At 42.5% G+C, this 19,479-nt stretch overlaps 1 non-coding gene across 1 annotated transcript; it reads left to right on the plus strand.

The window, feature by feature from the left end:
- Positions 1-16,146: 16,146 nt before the first annotated feature.
- TRNAQ-CUG (transfer RNA glutamine (anticodon CUG)) lies at positions 16,147-16,218 on the plus strand. Its single transcript has one exon. It is a non-coding gene; the product is annotated as a tRNA-Gln (tRNA).
- The last annotated feature ends 3,261 nt before the right edge of the window (positions 16,219-19,479 follow it).

Raw genomic sequence — 19,479 nt, forward strand, 5'->3', positions numbered from 1 at the left:
TAGCTTAGTTCTTGTTTTCAGGGATCTTTGTTATAGATTACAATAGTTCTGGGTCACAATTAGAAGTTAGGTGTTGAGATAGGGAGTGGGATGGATGTTGCATTCAATTGGATCTCAGAAAATATTTTTGATTTCTAGCCCACCCAGACACTGTTTTATCCACAAATGGAAACATTTCTGCCAACCCGAAGATGGTAATTCTTTTTCTCCCCCAATTAGCAGATTTGGTTCATAGGTCGTCTAGAAGAGGACCTAGAGTTAGGATATCTGCAGACAGAGTAGAGGAATTTGACAATCCAGGGATCTACCAGATAAAGAGCCAGTCTGAGCTCAGAATTTTTAGCTATAATAGAGAACTGTAGCAGCAACCAGGTCTAGATGAACTCAGATTCATAAAATAAGGTAAAACTGTCCAAGTGAACAGAGATCACTAGTCATTTTATTTCCTGTAGCCATTTGCTGATTCTGCACATGGAATGAAGACTGAGCTTTGCCCAGGCAGAGGGTATCTGAGGGGGTAAAGTAACACCAACAAAGCTCTTGGTGACACGTGGTGATAAAGGGAGGGCTTGAAAACTTGAGGGGCTTCAGATGCATGGTTAGTTTTCCCCAAAGGATACTTACTGAGGTCTGAACTTGCATGGAATGCTTAAGACCTAGCACAAAAGGCTTATAAACGGTAGAGTGAAATCTTCCAAAGTCTGATGGTGCTGGGGTGATAAAGACAAATTATAGCAAGGGGGCTTTACTGAAGCACATGGTCCCAAAACATTTGTCAAGTATTGGAGTGATGTGGAGGTGGGACACAAAAGAACTATAATAAAAACTCTTGAAGGGTCAAATGGTTTCCAAATAACTGCATATGAAAACAAAACTCAAGAATACCTACAGGAATATGGGGTGCCTGGGTGGCTCAGTCAGTTAAGCATCCAACTCTTCATTTTGGTTCAAGTCATGATCTTGGGCTTGTGGGATTGAGCCCCGAGTCAGGCTCTGCGCTTAGCACAGTCTGCTAGAGATTCTTTCTTTCCCTCTGCCCCTTCCCCTGCTTGCTCGCACGCTCTCTCTCTCTCTCCCTCTCAAATAAATAAATAAATCTTTAAAAAAATATAATGTAAATAACACAGACAAAAAGGGCAAAACATTTGAACAAATGTTTCACCAAAGAAAGTATATTAATGGGAAATAAGTATGTGGAAAGATGCTAAATATCACTAGTCATTAAGAAAATGGAAGTTAGAACCATAATGACATACCAGTACATGCCCACTAGAATGGCTGAAATTTTAAAAACATGACCATATCAAGGGCTGATGAGGATGTGGAGCAACTAGAACTCTTACATACTGCTAGTGAGAATGTAATAGATACAGGTACTTTGGAAAACAGTTTGGTAATTTCTTTAAAATTTCAACTATTATATGAGCCAGCTACTCTACTCCTATTTACTCAAGATAAATGAAAGCATATATTCACACAAAAACTTATACACAGCAACTTTTTTGGTAATAGCTACAAACAGAAAAAAAATCAAATGTCCCTCACAAGTAAATGAATTAAAAAATTGTGGCATATCCATAGAATGAAATACTACTCAGCAATAAAAAGAAACAACTTCTGACACATACAGGTATTAATCAGGATTCTCCAGAAAGACAGAACCAATAGGAAATATAAATGTAAACGTAAATATGTGTGTGTGTATACAAACACATATACATAAAATGGGAATTGGCTCATGTGGTTATGGAAGCCAAGAAGTGCCACAATATGCCCTCTGCTTGATGGAGAGCCAAGCCAGGAAAGCCAGTGATACAATTCAGTCCAAGTCCAAATGCCCAAGAACCAGGAGCTCCAATGCCTGAGGACAGGAAAAGATGGATGTCCTAGCCCAAGAAGAGAGTGAATTCTCCCTTCTTTTGCCTTTTTGTTCCATTTGGGCAATCAAAAGATTGGATGATACCCACCCACATTGGTGAGGGTGGATGTCTTTACTCAGTCTACCGAATCATATGCTAATCTCTTCCATTAGACCCTCACAGACACACACAAAAATAATGTTTTACCAGCTATTTGGGCATCCATTAGCCCAGTCAAGTTGACACATAAAATTAACCACCACAACATAATAACATGGTTAAATCTCAAAATCATTATGCTGAGCAAAAGAAGCCAAACAGAAAAAGAGCATATACCCTATGATCCAGAAATCAGATCAGTGATTACCTAGGGAAGAAGGTGTGAATGGTAGAGACAGGAGAGAGAGAGTACAAAAGAGCAAGAGGAAACTTTGGGGGAAGATAGTTATGTTCATTATCTTGATTATGGTGATGCTTCACAGACATATATACATACATCAAAACATCAAGTATGTACTTTAAATATATGTAGTTAATGATATGTCAATTATACCTCAATAAAGTGGAAAAAAGTTAAAAAGTCAAAAAATGATGGTGAAATAAATGTTTTTAGACAAACAAAACTGAGGAAATTCAATACCAGCACAGGATGTTACAAATATATTAAAAGTAATTTTTATGGATGAATGAAAAGATGAAATCCTACTTGGAAACACAGCAATGTAGAATGGAATGAATAATATTGGAAAAGGTAGATACATGGGTATTAAAAATTTAATGACTTCAGGAATTGACAACAAGTTTGTCAACAATAGTGCAAAAGATAGAAGTGGGTAAAGGGAGTTATAGTTTTCTAGGATTCTAGCAGTATTGTGAAAGTAATCATTTGTATAAAGATATAATAAATCGGGGCACCTGGGGGGCTCAGTTGGTTAAGCATTCAATTTTTGATTTCGGCTCAGGTCATAATCTCAGAGTTGTGGGATCAAGCCCTGTGTTGGGCTCTACATTCAGTGTGGAGTCTACTTCTCTCTCCCTTTGTCCCTCCTGCTCATGTTCTTTCTCTCTCAAATAAATAAATAAATCTTTAAAAAGATATATGTAATAAATCAAGGATACATGTTGATATTTCTAAAGTAAAGTCTCAAAGAATGGTAAATGTTCCTATTAACAAGTTAATAGGAAAACATAAAATATTTGTCTAACCCAAAAAAAAGCAAAGAAAGAAGAGAAAGGGTAACATAAAATAGATGGTGTATAGACAAACTAAGTAATAAAGTGGTAGCTATAAACCCTGCTATAACAGTAATTACATTCCATTTCAACGAACTAAAATACTTCATGTAAAATATTAAGATTGGGAGACTAGGTAAGAAAAACCCCTGTCCTTGAGAAAAAACCCTGTTCTTTTTTTTTTTTTTTTTTTAAAGATTTTATTTATTTATTTGAGACAGAGAGAATGAGAGAGAGAGAGAGAGCACATGAGATGGGGGAGGGTCAGAGGGAGAAGCAGGCTCCCTGCCGAGCAGGGAGCCCGATGCGGGACTCGATCCAGGGACTCCAGGATCATGACCTGAGCCGAAGGCAGTCGCTTAACCAACTGAGCCACCCAGGCGCCCAAAAAACCCTGTTCTTGAGAATATAAGGATTTTTGCTTAATTTGAAGGCTCTTCTATAAGAAAATAACTTCACATACATGCTCAGGAAGAGATAGAAGGGGTATTATGGAGTATTTGATTTTCCCAGCAACATTCTCAAGCTCAGAAGCACATATCCTGATCCATTTGGGACATAGGTGAGTGTCAGACACAGAGAGTGTTAGATTCTGGATTTATGTGAGAGAAGAGATAATTTTCTCCAGATATCTTGTTTTCCCTCCAGCAGAATAAGCCCATCTCTGCCTGATACTGCTGTTCTCATAAACAGGTAGACTCAGTTGAAAACACTTTTAAGGTCCTTTAAGTCTCACATTGTATAAGGTCACCTCTGTGTCCCCCAATGTAACTAGAACAGCACTTTACCCACTGGATCTCGGTAAATGCCTGAATTGAGTTCTAAGTTAGAGTCCCAAGATACCTAGACCAGCAAAGATGCTATGTTTGCAGAATCAGATGCAGTAAATAGAAGAACAGAAAGAAGAGTGATTATCGAATTCCTTAGAGAGGCAAGGCTGTTGAGTGTCTGTAGTAGAAATCAATAACCTTGGATTTTGACCCGTTTTACCCTACAGTACTTTATTCTTCTGTACCTTAGGCTTTTTATTTTATTTATTTTTAAGATTTCATTTATTTATCTGACAGAGAGAGGCACAGTGAGAGAGGGAACACAAGCAGGGGGAGTGGGAGAGGGAGAAGCAGGCTTCCTGCCAAGCAGGGAGCCCGATATGGGGCTCGATCCCAGGACCCTGGGACCATGACCTGAGCCAAAGGCAGACGCTTAACGACTGAGCCACCAGGTGCCCCCGTACCTCAGGCTTTTTTAAAAAACTTGTTTAATGGTTATTCCTTTTCATTTCATTTTATTTTTATTTTTCATCATGATAATTGTATTCTTTTTTTTTTTTTTAAAGATTTTATTTATTTATTTGACAGACAGAGACACAGCGAGAGAGGGAACACAAGCAGGGGGGAGTGGGAGAGGGAGAAGCAGGCTTCCTGGTGAGCAGGGAGCCCGATGCGGGGCTCGATCCCAGGACCCTGGGATCATGACCTGAGCCGAAGGCAGACGCTTAACGACTGAGCCACCCAGGCGCCCCTGTATTCTTTATTTTTTTTTAAAAGATTTTATTTATTTATTTGACAGAAAGAGACACAGCTAGGGAGGAAATACGAGCAGGGGAAGGTGCAGAGTGAGGAGCCTGATGTGGGACCGGATCCCAGGACCCGATCCCAGGACCCTGGGATCATGACCTGAGCCGAAGGCAGACGCTTAACAACTGAGCCACCCAGGCGCCCTGATAATTGTATTCTTTAATCCCCATCCCTTATTTACCCACCCCCTAGCCCCCCCTCCCTCTGGTAACCATTAGTTTGTTCTCTATAGTTATGAGTCTGTGTCTTGGTTTGTCTCTCTCTCTTTTTTTTTCCTTTGCTCATTTGTTTTGTTTCTTAAATTCCACATATGAGTGAGATCATATGGTATTCATCTTTCCCTGACTGACTTATTTTGCCTAGCATTATTATACCCTCTAGCTCCATCCACGTTGTTGCAAACCCTGGCTTTTTTTCAAACTGAAAACGGAGGTCTGTCTTAGGAAAATGATGAAGACTGCATTTACTTTGATGATGGGAATATCAGAGTGAAATCTGGAAAGCAGTTAGTTTCTCAGGAAGAAGATACATTATCACTCATCACTGTGGGAATGCTCAAATTACCTGACTCAATTAAATATGCCTCTTTTTTTTCCTCCAGCTGATTGGCTAAGGCAGATACATTAGCTTCTGATATCAGCAGTTTCTAGAGATCTTGGCAGTCCTGTCTGCACTGAGCCAGCCAGGAGCTCAGGTGTTGCGGGAATCTGGAGAGGCTGAAATCTGCCTGAGACCCAGAGTCCCTGGCCTGAGACAAGTCATTCAGCTGTTAGAAGAAGCAGGTACGGAGATTAGGAGAGTCAAAAATGTCATCCCCCTTTGGGCACTTCTTTCAAACTTTGCATTTTTTTTTTTTATTCACATTCCTGTAACAGCACTTCGCATGCTATTTGGTAAATAATGACTGCAAGACAAAGGGTGCCTCAACAGCTGGAAAAATGCCTGTTTTTGTTTTATTTTGAAAGGTATAACTCACTTCCCCCCACTTTTTAAAATTATTCTCTTAAACAACTACACATAACATAAAATTGACCATTTTAATGATTTTTAAGCATACAGTTCAGTGGCATAAAGTACATTCACACTGTTGTGCAATCATCACCCCCATCCATCTCCAGAACTTCTTTCACCTTGCAAAACTGAAACTCCGTTCCCATTAAGCAACTCTTCATTTTCCCCTCCCCCAACACCCCTTCCCCATCCCCTAACCACCATTCTCTTCTCTATGAATTTCACTGCTCTAGATACATCATACAAGTGGAATCATACAGTATTTGTACTTTGTGACTGGCTTATTTCACTTAGCATAATGTCTTCAATATTCACCTACATTGTAGCATGTATCAGAATTTCATTCCTTTTTATTTTATTTACTTATTTGCTTAGGAGACTAGCTTTATTTATTTATTTGTTTGAGATTTTATTTATTTATTTGAGAGAGAGAGAGCATGAGCGGGGGAGGGGGCGGGGAGGAGGAGAGGGAGAAACAGGCTCCCCGCTGAGCAGGGAGCCTGACGCAGGGCTCAATCCCAGGACCCTGGGATCATGATCTGAGCTGAAGGCAGCCGCCAAACTGACTGAGCCACCCAGGCGCCCCAGGAGACTAGCTTTAAAAATTTCTTTTAAGATAAAGAATAACCTGGATAAGAAAGTACACAAATTATCAGTGTGCAGCTTGATGAATTTTCACAAAGGGAATACACTACCCACACCAACAAATAGACCATTAATAGCAGTTCAGAAGAGCCCCTGGTGTCCCCTTTCAGACATTATCCCCTCTTCAAGGGTAATCATTATGGTAACTTTTGGCATCATAAATTACTTTTTCCTGCATTTGAACTTTGTATAAATAGAATCTTACATAACATGTACTTTTTAAAGATGAATAATTTTCCATTGTATGTGTATACCATATTTCGTTTATCCACTCATCCATCAATGGGCACTGAGGTTGCTTCCATCTTTTGGCTACTGTGTATATTGCTGCTCTAAAAATGGATGTACAAATATCTGTTTGTGTTCCTGCTTTTGATTCTTTTAGGTATATACCCAGAAGTGGAATTGCTGGACTATACTGTAATTGTTTTTAATTTTTGAAGAACTCCCATACTATTTTTCATAGTGACTACACTGTTTTAGATTTCCACCAACAGCACACAAGGGTTCCAATTTTTCCACATCTTCATCAATACTTGTAATTTTCTGGGGATTTTCTGTTTTGTTTTTTGTTTTGGAGGTTTTACATTTTTTATAATAGCCAGCCTAATGAGTGAGAAGTGGTGTCTCATTCTGGTTTTGATTCATATTTTCCTAAAGATCAGTCATGTTGAGCATCTTTTCATGTGCTTATTGGCCATATCTTCTTTGGAGAAATGTCTATTCAACTCCTTTGTCCATTTTTTAAATGGGTTTTTTTTTTGTTATCGTGTTTTAGTTCTCTATATTTTCTGAATATTAATTCCTTATTAGATATATGATTTACAAATTCTTCCTCCTTTTCTCTGTGTTCCCTTTTTACTCTGATGACACAGTCCTTTGATTCACAAAGTTTTTCATTTTGATGAAGTCTAATTTATCTATTTATTCTTTTGTTGTTTGTGCCTTTGGTGTCATATCCCATGAAGCTTTCCCCTGCCATGTTTTGTTCTAGGAGTTTTATAGTTTCACATCTTACATTTACGTCTCTGATCCATTTTGAGTTACCTTTTGTATATGGTGTTAAATAAGGGTCCAACTTCATTCTATTGCAGGTGACTAGCCATTTTTTCCTAGAACCATTTGTTGAAAAGACTGTCCTTTCATCCACTGAATGGTCTTGGCACCCTTACTGAAAATTGTTTGACGATATATGTGAGGGCTTATTTCTGGGTTCCCTATTCTATTCCACCAGTCTATATATCTGTCTTTATGCCAGTACTACACTGTGTTTGATTACTGTAGCTTTGCAGTAAGTTTTGAAAGCAGAAAACATGAGGAGTCTTCCAGCTTTGTTCTTTTCCAAGATTGTTTTGGCTATTTGGGGTTCCTTGAGATTCCATATGAATTTAAGGATGTGTTTTTCTATTTTTGCAAAAAGTGTTCTTGGGATTTTGATAGGGATTGTGTTGGATCTGTAGATCATTTTGAAGAGTATGGACATCTTAGCAATATTAAGTCTTCCAATCCATGAACACAAGCTGTCTTTCTATTTATTTATGTCTTCTTTAATTTCTTTCAGCAGTGTTTTGTGGTTTTCACTGTACAAGTCTTTCACCTCCTTGGTTAATTCCCAAGTATTTTATTCTTTCCAAGGCAAATGGAATCGTTTTCCTCATTTCCTTTTTCAACTGTTCATTGTTAGGGTATAGAAACACAAATGATTTTTGTGTATTGATTTTGTATCCTGCTACTTTGCTGAATTCATTTATTAGTCCTACCAGACTTCTTTGTGTGAAATCTTTAGAGTTTTCTACATATAAGATCATGACATCTGTGAGCAGAGATAATTTTAATTCTTCCTTTCTAATTTGGATGTCTTTTAGCTACCTGCATTCTTATTCCAAGAATCTCTCCAAAGAGGCAGCAAAGACCCTTCTTTATAGAAGACCCTACCTTATACCATCCATTCTTTGGGACAGTCTCCTGTGGTGAGCTCTGATGAGAATGGGGTAGTCCTTGAAAATTCTCACTGTTTCACCTTCTCATTAGTAAGAGATGTCCTGGTCTTGAACTACATGCCCCTCTTCTATGCTGTTATAATATCCAAAGGTTAGGACAGTTGCCACATTCTTTTTTCTTTTTTTTTTTTAAAGATTTTATTTATTTATTTGACAGAGAGAGACACAGTGAGAGAGAAAGCACAAGCAGGGGGAGTGGGAGAGGGAGAAGCAGGCTTCCCGATGGAGGAGGGAGCCCGATGCGGGGCTTGATCCCAGGACCCTGGGATCATGACCTGAGCCGAAGGCAGACGCTTAACGACTGAGCCACCCAGGCACCCCAGGACAGTTGCCACATTCTGATAAAACTATCTGTTTTGGAGTATTTATTTCCTACCAATTGGAAGTCCTCAAAGAGAATGTGACTGACCTCTTTGCCTCCAGGGCTCAGCATGGTGTCAGGAAAAGTAATTACTCAATAAATATCCATGATATAATGTGTATAAAACCCTTTGTAAACTGAAAGTACAGAAAAATATAATTATTACTATTTATTTGCATGCAATGGTCCTTTTTCCTTAGCCACTCCTGATCCCAAAAAGAAGAAGCATTAAGATAAAATTCTCCAACACTTCTTCAAGCATTTCATTCCTGCTAATCCAACAGTTATTTGGTGGGCATCCACTGTGAGGACAGCTCTAAGGTCAAGTCCTAGGGTATGTAGCAGAGTCTCATGGTTACATCCTCCTCCCCTTGGAGTTGATTATTCCCAACAGTTTAGATGAACCCTGAGTCCACCTGTGGTTCTCCTTGGCCAGGTACATAGTTCAATGTGGGGTGAGTTACTCTTCCAGTCCTCACTGCTCAGCCCAGGCTCCTCCTTAAGGTACTGGATGTTATTGTAGGCATTCCTTAGTTTCCCCTCAAGCTTTCTGATCCTAGCCTGAAGACTGCCCTCATTCCTATCCCCTTTGACTATCAAGACACCACCATTAGCTCATCCTTCTGCATGCTGTTCTCATTCTCTAAACCTATAGATACTCTTTCTTCTAACTACTCTTTCAGCTGTGTGTTCTCAGGGCATAGGCTAAGCACAGCATTTATTCAGCAAATACATACACCAGGGGCTATGGCCTGGTCTTGGTTGCAGTTCCTAATGACTTTTTTAACATACACCTTAGTTCATCATAGACACAGAGGACACTGGAGCAGGAAGGAACTGTCAAGCACATAAGATGAGGCCAAGGCCTGACTGATACAGCTGACAAAAATATAACGACATTTTTAGATACAGTTTATTACTTACATAGATAGTGAAAGGAAGAATAGCCAAATGTGCCAGCTTCCTGGGCCACTGTCCTATACACCAAAACATATAACACTAAAACAAAAGGGGCTGATAATGACAGTGTGAGCTGCAGAATACCCATGGCTAGGGAAGCAGTTCTGGATTGCAGCTAAATGGTCTTATAGTCTCAGCTGTACCTTGAGGGGGGCAGGCAAAAAGCATCATATCTCACCAAAACTTGGTAGGTATTGATAGCCTATCAGGGGAAACAGGGAGGTGAGTGGAATCTTCAGGGTAACTTCTTACAAGCCTCCCATCCTCTCATGTTCTAGTGGATGAAGAGATAGTCTACCAAGACTTAAATTAACTGCAATTTAAGCCTTTGCCTGTGTGGTTATGTGAATACACACAAGGTCTCCAGGGTGGGGCTGTTCCTCTATAAGAATCTTGGAAAACTAGAAAAATAAAGGACACTAACCTAATTTTGTACGTGAAAAAACTGACACTTGCAAAGATTAACAAACTGACACTTGCAAAGATTAACAAACTGACTGACACTTGCAAAGATTAACAAACTGACACTTGCAAAGAGCTCCCATAGCTTGCTGGTGGCAGAGCTACCTTTATAAACCCAGGAGCTTCAAGACTCCCAGGCCAGTGCTCTCTGCACCATGCCACACAACTTCATATGAGAATGTCACAGGCCTCTGAAATAAACAATGTTTTCTCACATTTAAGACAAATAAATCAGGAGATTCTTGCCCAGGAAAAATATTTCTCATGGACTCTATAGGTCTACTTTTTATGCTCAGTCAGCTTTCAATCCTTAGCTAATGAAATTGGACCAAGGAACACATAAGTAATAATTAACATTCATCACAATTACAATGTTTTTAGTAATGATCTGTATAATGTTTGGCTGTTGGAAGATAATCTTCATGTGAGTAGGACCTGTCTTGTCCCCCCGCTACACAAGTCCCCACCACATAGTCAATAAATATTTGTTGAATAAATAAAGTCATTATAAACAACTAATTTTTACCAATATTCCTTAATTCTAAGTGTATTCCCCACTCAATCCTCTACTGGGGCTGGAGTGAAGCAATAAAACCATGGACTGGGAAAGGACATTATTGGATTTGAATACCAGATCCACCACTTACTTAATGTGGAACACTAGACAACTTTTTTAATCTCTTCAAGCCTCATTATCTTATTTTACAAAATGGAGAATATAACATTACATATAGAGCTTTTGGATGACTTTGTGTGCGTGTGCGTGTGTGTGTGCGTGTGTCTATGTGTATGTGAGAGAGATTAACTTCAGTGTCTGAGAAGTCACTCAATTAATGTGAATCCCTCATTCTCCAATTGGCTTCAAATCTAGGGATCACTTACACCAAAATCACATGAAGAACTTGTTAAGAATCTCTGGGCTTAGGGATAAAGCAAAGGAATCCCCCTTCCTCCTCCTCCCCCCACAAATTTCCTAGGTAACTCTTATACAGTCACTGAAGAAGTAAATAGGTAGTTGAAAATCTGAAGAAGCACATCCTGGATGATCAGTGAATCCATTTTTGACATCAAGGAAAAATACTTTGAAACATGAGAACGGGGAAGAGAATAACTAGGACAGGGTTTCTCAATAAGACAGAAGAAAGGACAGTTGTTGAAATAATATGGGGATGGAGGAGGGAGAGAAAGAGGTACATGTATTGTTTGAGAAAGGATATTCATTATTATAATTTTAAGTTTAGGGGAAACAAACTCACTATTTTCATGACACAGGCTATAAAAAGAAAGGTTCAGTAGTAACTCCTTGACAGGTAGGGCTGTACATTAGGAAGATTCTATCTTTTGCATTATCAGAGATTCTCAAGGCCATGGGAAAGATTAAACTAATTGGCACTTCAGGTCAGTAACTCTGGAAAATAAAGAAAATAATCCACAATAATATCTTGCTATGGTTCAATTGTAGGTTTGAATGTGGGAACAAAGCTGTGTTTTACTTGTCCAAAATATCACACACCTAAGTTTATTGAGAGCTTACACCAGGCAAGCCGTTTTGTGATGATTCAGGATAAAAGGACTGGCATTAGGAATTATGACATGAAAAAAATGATCACAAAATTATAATTTCTAAAATTCTCTAGAGAAAACACATGTACAGGGGAAAGGGATGTCAGCTTTGTGCTCTGAGCATCCGGGGTTCTAGCATTATTTCTGCCATAGAATATTGTGCAAATTTGATGAAGTCACTTTACTTCAATATTCTCAGCTGTAAAAAGAGGATAGTAAGTAGATGACCTCTAAGTTTCTTTTAACCCAGAATTATCCTGTGGTTTGATGAAGTTTAGACAATTTATGTCAGGCAGTGAGACAAGAGAGCATGAAGTGGAGGTTAGAGCACCTCCAATGCGGTGTGCCAACAAAAAGCCATCTTCATGATGGTTAAAATTTCAATATCTGGCCCCTAGCACTGAAAGAACAAATGAATTGCCTCATCCTCTCACCTGGCTGCCTCTGGGTTCTAGAAAGACAGCAAAGGTCTCAGAACTTTATGATGTCACTTGGGAAGAAATGTGAGCTAAAATGCAAAAGAGAAGAAAATTATTGAAAACAGTGATCCAATGGTAGAATTTGAAGAGTTAATCCATGACTATGATTCTAAGCTTGGAGATGATATTTGCATTATATGTGAACAGGTGATGATTGCAGCCCAAGATATTGCTTGGCGTTGTTTTGACCTTCAGGTGTTGAATTTTCCTGGCAGTCACAGAGATAAGCGAAATCTGAAGCCATGGAAAGATATAATGATGTTATACTACAGCCATGTAACCCAATTTTATAAGAAGATCCAACTAATATAAGAAGATCCAATTACTGCAAGAAAACACAAAATTGATACTCAAAAAGCCCTAGAAGAAATACAGAAGCTGTTCAAGGTTACCATGAATGAGTATTTAGAACAAATTTTTGGTAACCAAGGAGCATGGCATGAACTTGCAAAACTGTATATCAATGAACACAACTATGCAGAGAAGCTTTTGTTTAGAGGACCTCATGGTGTCAAGTCCACGCAACACTTACCCTGTCAGATCTAGGGATGTTGTCAGCAGGACACTGACGTTAAATATAACCAAGGTAGAGTAGAAAATCTTGACCTTTCAGGGAAGTATTTTGCACAGGCATTGAAACTATTCAACAGAAATGTGAAAGCTTTGTTTGGGCTTAAGTGTACGCAAATCACATTGCTTCTGATCCCAAAGCAAGAACAAAGTGGAGAAGAATGACATGAAATATGTTCATTAAACAGCTAATCAAATAACAGAGTTTATCAGTGTGAGGGTTGAAATAAGAAGGAAATCAAATACAGCTGACTCTTGAACAACTCAGGGGTTAGGGCATTGACTCCCCGCCACACACACATAGTCAAAAATCTGCATATAATCTTTGACTTCCCAAAACTTAACTTCCAATGGCTGACTATTGGCTGGAAAGCCTTACCAGTAACATAGTCAAGTAACACATATTTTGTATGTTAAATGTATTATATACTGTAGTCTTACAATAAAATAAGCTAGAGAAAATAAAATGTTATTAAGAAACTCTTTTAAGGAAAAGGAAATACATTTATAGTACTGTATGTATTGAAAAAAATCACACATAAGTGGACCCACGCAGTTCAAACCTGTGTTGTTCAAGAATCAGCTGTACTCTCTTGAGTGTTGAAGATATGTTGGAAACATTGTGGATCACTCATTCTTAAAGTTTCAAAAGCTAGTGCACATTAGATTTCACAACTGCTTAGTGGGAGTTTATTGGCCTGTAACTTACTAAATGCCTAATGCTATTTATACTAAATCTCTGCTAATGAGGCAGTTGTGTGTGTGCAGGCCTGTGTGTGTGTGTGTGTGTGTGTGTGTGTGTGTGTGGTATGAGAGAGAAAGGGTGGGGAGAGGGGGAGAGAGAGACACTAAATGATTTAATGCCATTTTATTTGTGTGACCCCAAGGATGAATGCTTTCAAACTCCCTATGTTAGCAAGGACGACTTATAACTTAATGGCTTAACTGGTACAAAGTCTCAGGGTAATCACTAATCAAATTCATTTGTTTTGTGTTTACTTCTTTTTTAAAACAATTTTATTTATTTGAGAGAGAGTGAGTGAGAGAGAGAGAGCCTCAGCAGGGCGAGGGGAAGGGGGCAGAGGGAGAGGGAAAAGCAGACTCCCAGCTGAGCAGGGAGCCGGACGAGGGCCTCAATCCCAGGACCCTGGGATCATGACCTGATCCAAAGGCAGACACTTAACTGACTGGGCCATCCAGGTGCCCCTATTTCTTTTTTCTTTTTCTTTTTTTTTAAGATTCATTTCTTTATTTTAAGAGAGAGAGCACACAAGTGAAGGAGAGGGAGGGGAAGAGAGAGAATCTCAAGCCGACTCCCCGCTGAGCAGAGAGGCCAGAGAGGGGCTCGATCTCTCAACTCTGAGATCTCTCAACTCAAACCAACAGTCAGACACTTAACCGACTGAGCCATCCAGGTGCCCCTCTTTTATGGATATTTCTTGACCATGCTGAGGTTGTTGGTTATGATGGAGAATTATCCAGAGCCATTCAGTCTTATCCTACACAGTGATTCTGCGTTTCCCTTACACAAGGCCCTTCTACAAACTAGAAATTGAGACTTCTGAAAGAAACATCAAGAACCTCAGTAACAGACTATATCCAGTATTCTTTTTTTTTTTTTTTTAAGAGTCATGTATTTATTTGAGAGAGAGAGAGTGAGTAGAGGGAAGGGCAGAGGGAGAGAATCTTCAAGCAGGCTCCCCACTGAGAGCAGTGCCTGACACGGGGCTCCATCTCACCACCCTTGAGATCGTGGCCAAAACCAAGAGTCAGACACTCAACCAACTGAGCCACCCAGGCGCCCCCAGACTGTAAGAGGCTGGGGATAGATCCCAAATAACCCACCTGTAGGAGAATGCTGCTCAATCCAACAGCCAACCTCCTTCCTCTGCCCCAACTGGCTAGAGTGAAGCTCCAGCTTTGTCCCCTAGGATCTTCTCAGAACTCTGGCGCCCACTCAGAGTTCTCTCCCCAAAGAAGCTCTCCTTTTCCCCTCCCCAATTAAATTGCCTCCGCACTGGCATCTAAAGCATCTTTCTTTCATTTTTTCTTATTTTCATCCTTTTTTTTTTAAACCTAAGGAACACATCGATATATTCTCTTTGTACGTTACGGATAAAAGAATGCATAGGGGGAAAATTCCTCTCCTCCACACTAATTTCCATAGGAGTAACCATTGTTAACAGGATATAAACCACAGCTCTGGGTCATTGATAATTTCCTACTGAATCCGACTAGCATATTTCTTTCAGTCTAAGGGGCGAAACCTTTTCCCTCCTTTCTCACACCAAGAGTCCAAGACCTCCCCGCCCCGCCTGCCTCGCCGCTCAAGAATTAGGAATGTCCAGGTGCTCAGATGTTGGGTTGTGCAAACATAGTGGCAGGAGAGCTTTCGCCTTCTCTGGGTCACCGGAAATTTAAAAAGTAGAGAGTTGGCTGCAGAAGGCTGGGGTTCTATGTATGACTTAGTCTTCTGCCTGGCAAAGATCCCCAGGTTCACATTTGGGAGACTATCCAGTCTGAATCCCAAAACACTGTATCAATTGCTTTTCCAACCCCCGCTCGTAGCCAGGAGACAGGAGCATACCTTTTTTCTTTTCCATGCATCTGTTTTAGTCGGTGGTTTGTCGGACTTTTAATTTCAAGGTCCTAAGTATGGTGCAGCGTTCTGTGAATTTTCTGGCATCTCTGGCCCCCGCAGCTTCCGGCCCTGCGCGGAGCTCTGTGCGCTGTACGCGGCGTGGCCACGCGGGGGCGATGACGGGACGCATCGCATTCCCCGACACGGGTAGTAGAGAACCTGGCTAGAGGTTCAATTTGGCGGGATGTGATCAGCCAGCCTTGAGCTGCGCCAAACCCGGTTCTTTACTTTGGAGTCGCCCCAGCCCGGGGATGGTCCTGAGCCGACTGAAGGCCCGCGCAGCTAGAGAAAATGGGGGGTGAGGAAGACAGCAAGAAAGACGGGAAGGAAATAGGATCCGGGAATGGAATGGGAGGGGGTGGAATCCCGGCAAGTCCCAAGTCCCGTTCTGAGGATCGCCGGAGCTCCCAGGGCAGTGGGAAGAGGACAAGTGCGAAGGGAAGGAAAGGAAAGGAACACTTGTTTGGGGTTTGTTGTTTGTTCTGGCAGGAATTCTACCGCGGGGCAGGAAACTAGTCATCCAGGCAGAGCAGGTACACCTGGGGGAGGCCTAAAAAGCCCGTCCCTGTGGCTAACCCGCAAACGGACTTGATCTCGTTCCCCGACACGCGCGAGCCCAGCGAGCGGCAGGGAGAACGTGAGGCCCGGCGACTCCTCGCGGGTGGAGGAGCCGAGCTCCAACCCCTGAGGCGAGACGAACCCGGCGGGAGGCGCGTCCCGGGCACGTCCGGCGGAGGAGGGCGGTGTGTGCACACCTCCGAGAGTCAGGGCGCCCTACCCCCGGCGGTTCCATGGTGTAATGGTGAGCACTCTGGACTCTGAATCCAGCGATCCGAGTTCAAGTCTCGGTGGAACCTTCCCCTGTGGGCCAAGCCGCGGCCACCTTTTACTCTCCTTTCCAATACCCAGCGAGTGGCACGTGCCTTCCCGCTCCCGCTGGTCCCCGTCCCGGGGAGGGAAACTCCGGGGGCGTCGCGCGCCCCTCCCGCCCCCCGGTGGGCGCCTCGCGGCCGCGTCCCCCGCGCTCCGCCGCCTCCTCCTCCTCAGGAACCGGGGAACGAGAAGCCCGCGTCTCAGAGTGGCGGCCCGCTCCCCGGCCCCGACACTGCGGCCACAGCCGGGGCACCGGGCCAGTGCCGCCCCTCGTCGGGGTCCCCCTCGGGCCTCGGGGTGAGAGGCGGCGGCTGCGGCCACTACATCCTGCACCGCGAGGGGCGTCCCGCCGCGCGTCCTGTAACTGCACCCATCAGCCTGCACGGGTAGAAAACGCTGTCAATGCGAAACAGCGTTTCGTGCCTCCGTCGTGCGGCGGCGAGACTGACGTGTCGGGGCCTGGGTCCAAGCACAAGGTTGGGTGCCTTTCATTTCATTTTCCTCGGATCCTTTCCCACCAGCTGTCAGAAGAATCCCGAGTCTCTGTTCAGGCCAGTAGGGGTCGCAGTTGTCCTAAACTTTGTACTTCAGTGTGGGGTGTCTCCGGAAACCCTAAACCGCGGGAAAGAGAGATTCTGGCTGGGGATTCTCTGGGCCTCAGATGCGGCCGCCCTCGGGGCTCCTCCCGGGGCGAAGGTGATACGAGCCAGGGCAGCTCCGAGTCCTGAACCGCCCCCCCCCCCCCCTAGTTCCTGGGGCGGCTCTGCTCCCCGGAGAAGCCGCCTTAGGACCGGACATGATGGAAACACGCTCGGGAGAAAAATCTGGTCACAAGTTCTGAAGCACCGCATAGCCAGTGAAAATGTTCGCCGCCAAATCTCTCTTAGTTTTGGAACTTCCACCGGTTTACAAAGGACTGTAAACTACAACTGGTTTTCTTTTTTTTTTTTAAAGGTTTTTATTTATTTGACAGAGAGATAGCACAAGTAGGCAGAGTGGCAGTCAGAGGGAGAGAGAAGCAGACTTCCTGCTGAGCGGGGAGCCCGCCGTGGGGCTCGATCCCGGGACCCTGGGATCATGACCTGAGCTGAAGGCAGCTGCTTAACCAACTGAGCCACCCAGGCGCCTCCTACAGCTGGTTTGCAAGGGCTCCCTTTGAGGTTCTGAAAAGCAAGCGGGTGAGGGCCGGAAGGCGGGAGGGGAGAAACGGGAAAGCGGAGACTGGAGGAGAAAGGAGATGGGAAGGGGAAGGGGCGGGATCCGAGGGCGGGGAGCCGGGCGTTCGCCGCTCCGGGTCAGTTGCCGCTTCTGGCTCACTCTGGAGCGCTCCTGCGTTTGGATTGAATCTCGTTGATCTCACCCCACCCCGCCCCCCGAGAAGTTTGAAGAACGTGTGTGCCTGGCGTTTTCAGTAGTTGTGGAATCGGAGTAGGAGGGTAAATAGACCTGCAAGTTATTGGGAACCAAGTTAGGACCTTGTTGAATTCCTTGGCGTTAACTGGCAAGTAGCCTTTCCCTCCCTTCTCTCCCCTTGCAAGACGACTGCCGGCAGGACAGGCTTGGAGAGGGTCGAGGCACCCAAGACCATGAAGATTGCCAGGGACTAGTTCTTTGCTGGACATGTAGTGGCTGAGCAGACTGTGCCCTTCCAGAGCGTGGAGTCTGGGGGTCTGGCCAGGAGACTGAGCAAGGGGACCAGTCAGGGTTAATCAATAGGCTTTCTGCAAAGCATCGCAGACATTCCTTTTTGACCTCCGCCTTCTTTACTGGAGCGATTCTTTTAATGGAACTGCATTTATCCATAGATTTTAGTACCCTTACCTGGCCAACTATAGCCTCCTCACTCCCTACCAAGACCTGAGCTCCAGACTTTGCTTCACGGGAAAGATACCCTTCTTTTATTTTCCCACCTGAACTGCTCTAGTTCAAGCCCACTGTCTGCCTGGTGACCAGGACAGTCCCTCACTGGTCCCCTCAGGTTAGGAAGGGCAGATGCTCCTCCACTCCCAGCCCCTCTGCAGCCCCATAGATATGTATGGCTTCAACCCATACAAGCATATCCAAGGCCTACATCTCTCAAAACTCCTTTCCCCTCACCCTGGATCCATACTCTACTACATACATCCATTGCAGAGTGATATAGTTTTCTTCTTGTCCTTCTTGTTGCTTCCCAGCACCCCAGCATTTTTCTTTTTTGCTTTTGGAATTATTGCTCCTTTCTTGGATAATGTCTTCTTTGTACTGTTCATGAAGGTGCTCTGCCCTCATGTGGTCAAGGAGAGGGCATTGACCCAAGCTCAACCAATCACATCCAGTACTTCCCTGGAATATGAAAATAGAGGAGGGGGGATGACCAAAGAGTAAATAAACCTCAGATTTATCCACTTGAAAAAAGAGTCCCTGAAAACACTGGTCTTTTGTTCCTGCTATTTGTAACCTATGTGGCCCAACTGTGAATATAGAGCTTACATAGTTAAAATAATATAACAATTGACCCATGCAATTATGATACAAATATACTGGAGGATAAAGCAAGAGGAGGTGTGTTTGGGTGTGCAGGTGATAATAGAGGAGTATGTGAGAGATAATGCCTACAATTTGAAAATCAAGGAGTAGTAAAGGGGGGGTTGCTGTTTTCCTAAATAAACTTATGAGTATATATAACTTTGATAAAAATTTGTCCCAAACACAAAATAATTCCTTTACATATATGTACATATTATAAATTTAAAGTTTATTGTTTGTATATTGAATATAAATTTTTATGTAGTCATATTATTGGCTCTTTTCGTGGAAGAATTCTGGGTTTGGTGTCTTGCACAGAACATTTTCCCACTGTAGGTCTATAAAAATGTTAGCAAAAATAGGTTCAAACGAAATGGTAGGGAAGTACTATCCAATTTTGGCAAAACATTGGAGAAAAGAATATTCTCATAAAATGCGGGGAATATGACCTGCTACATTTTCTTTTCAGGGTAATTAGGCAGGAATTAGCAAAATTTGATCTGACAATTCCATTTTCAGGACTCTGGAGAGGAGACGAGTGATGACAGATATCTGTATAAGGCTGTTCCCTGCAGTAGTATGTGTGATAATAAATACTGGAGCCAACTGCATGACCATCAATTAGAGACTGTTTGAATAATGACTCATTTATATCAAGAAGGATCTTAACTAAAAATAACAAAGCAGGTAATGAAAATGCTGATGGCAATGGACTGGTAAGAGCTAATGTGTACTGAACA

This window comes from Halichoerus grypus, chromosome 5, assembly GCF_964656455.1.
Source record: "Halichoerus grypus chromosome 5, mHalGry1.hap1.1, whole genome shotgun sequence".
Classification (NCBI taxonomy): domain Eukaryota; kingdom Metazoa; phylum Chordata; class Mammalia; order Carnivora; family Phocidae; genus Halichoerus; species Halichoerus grypus.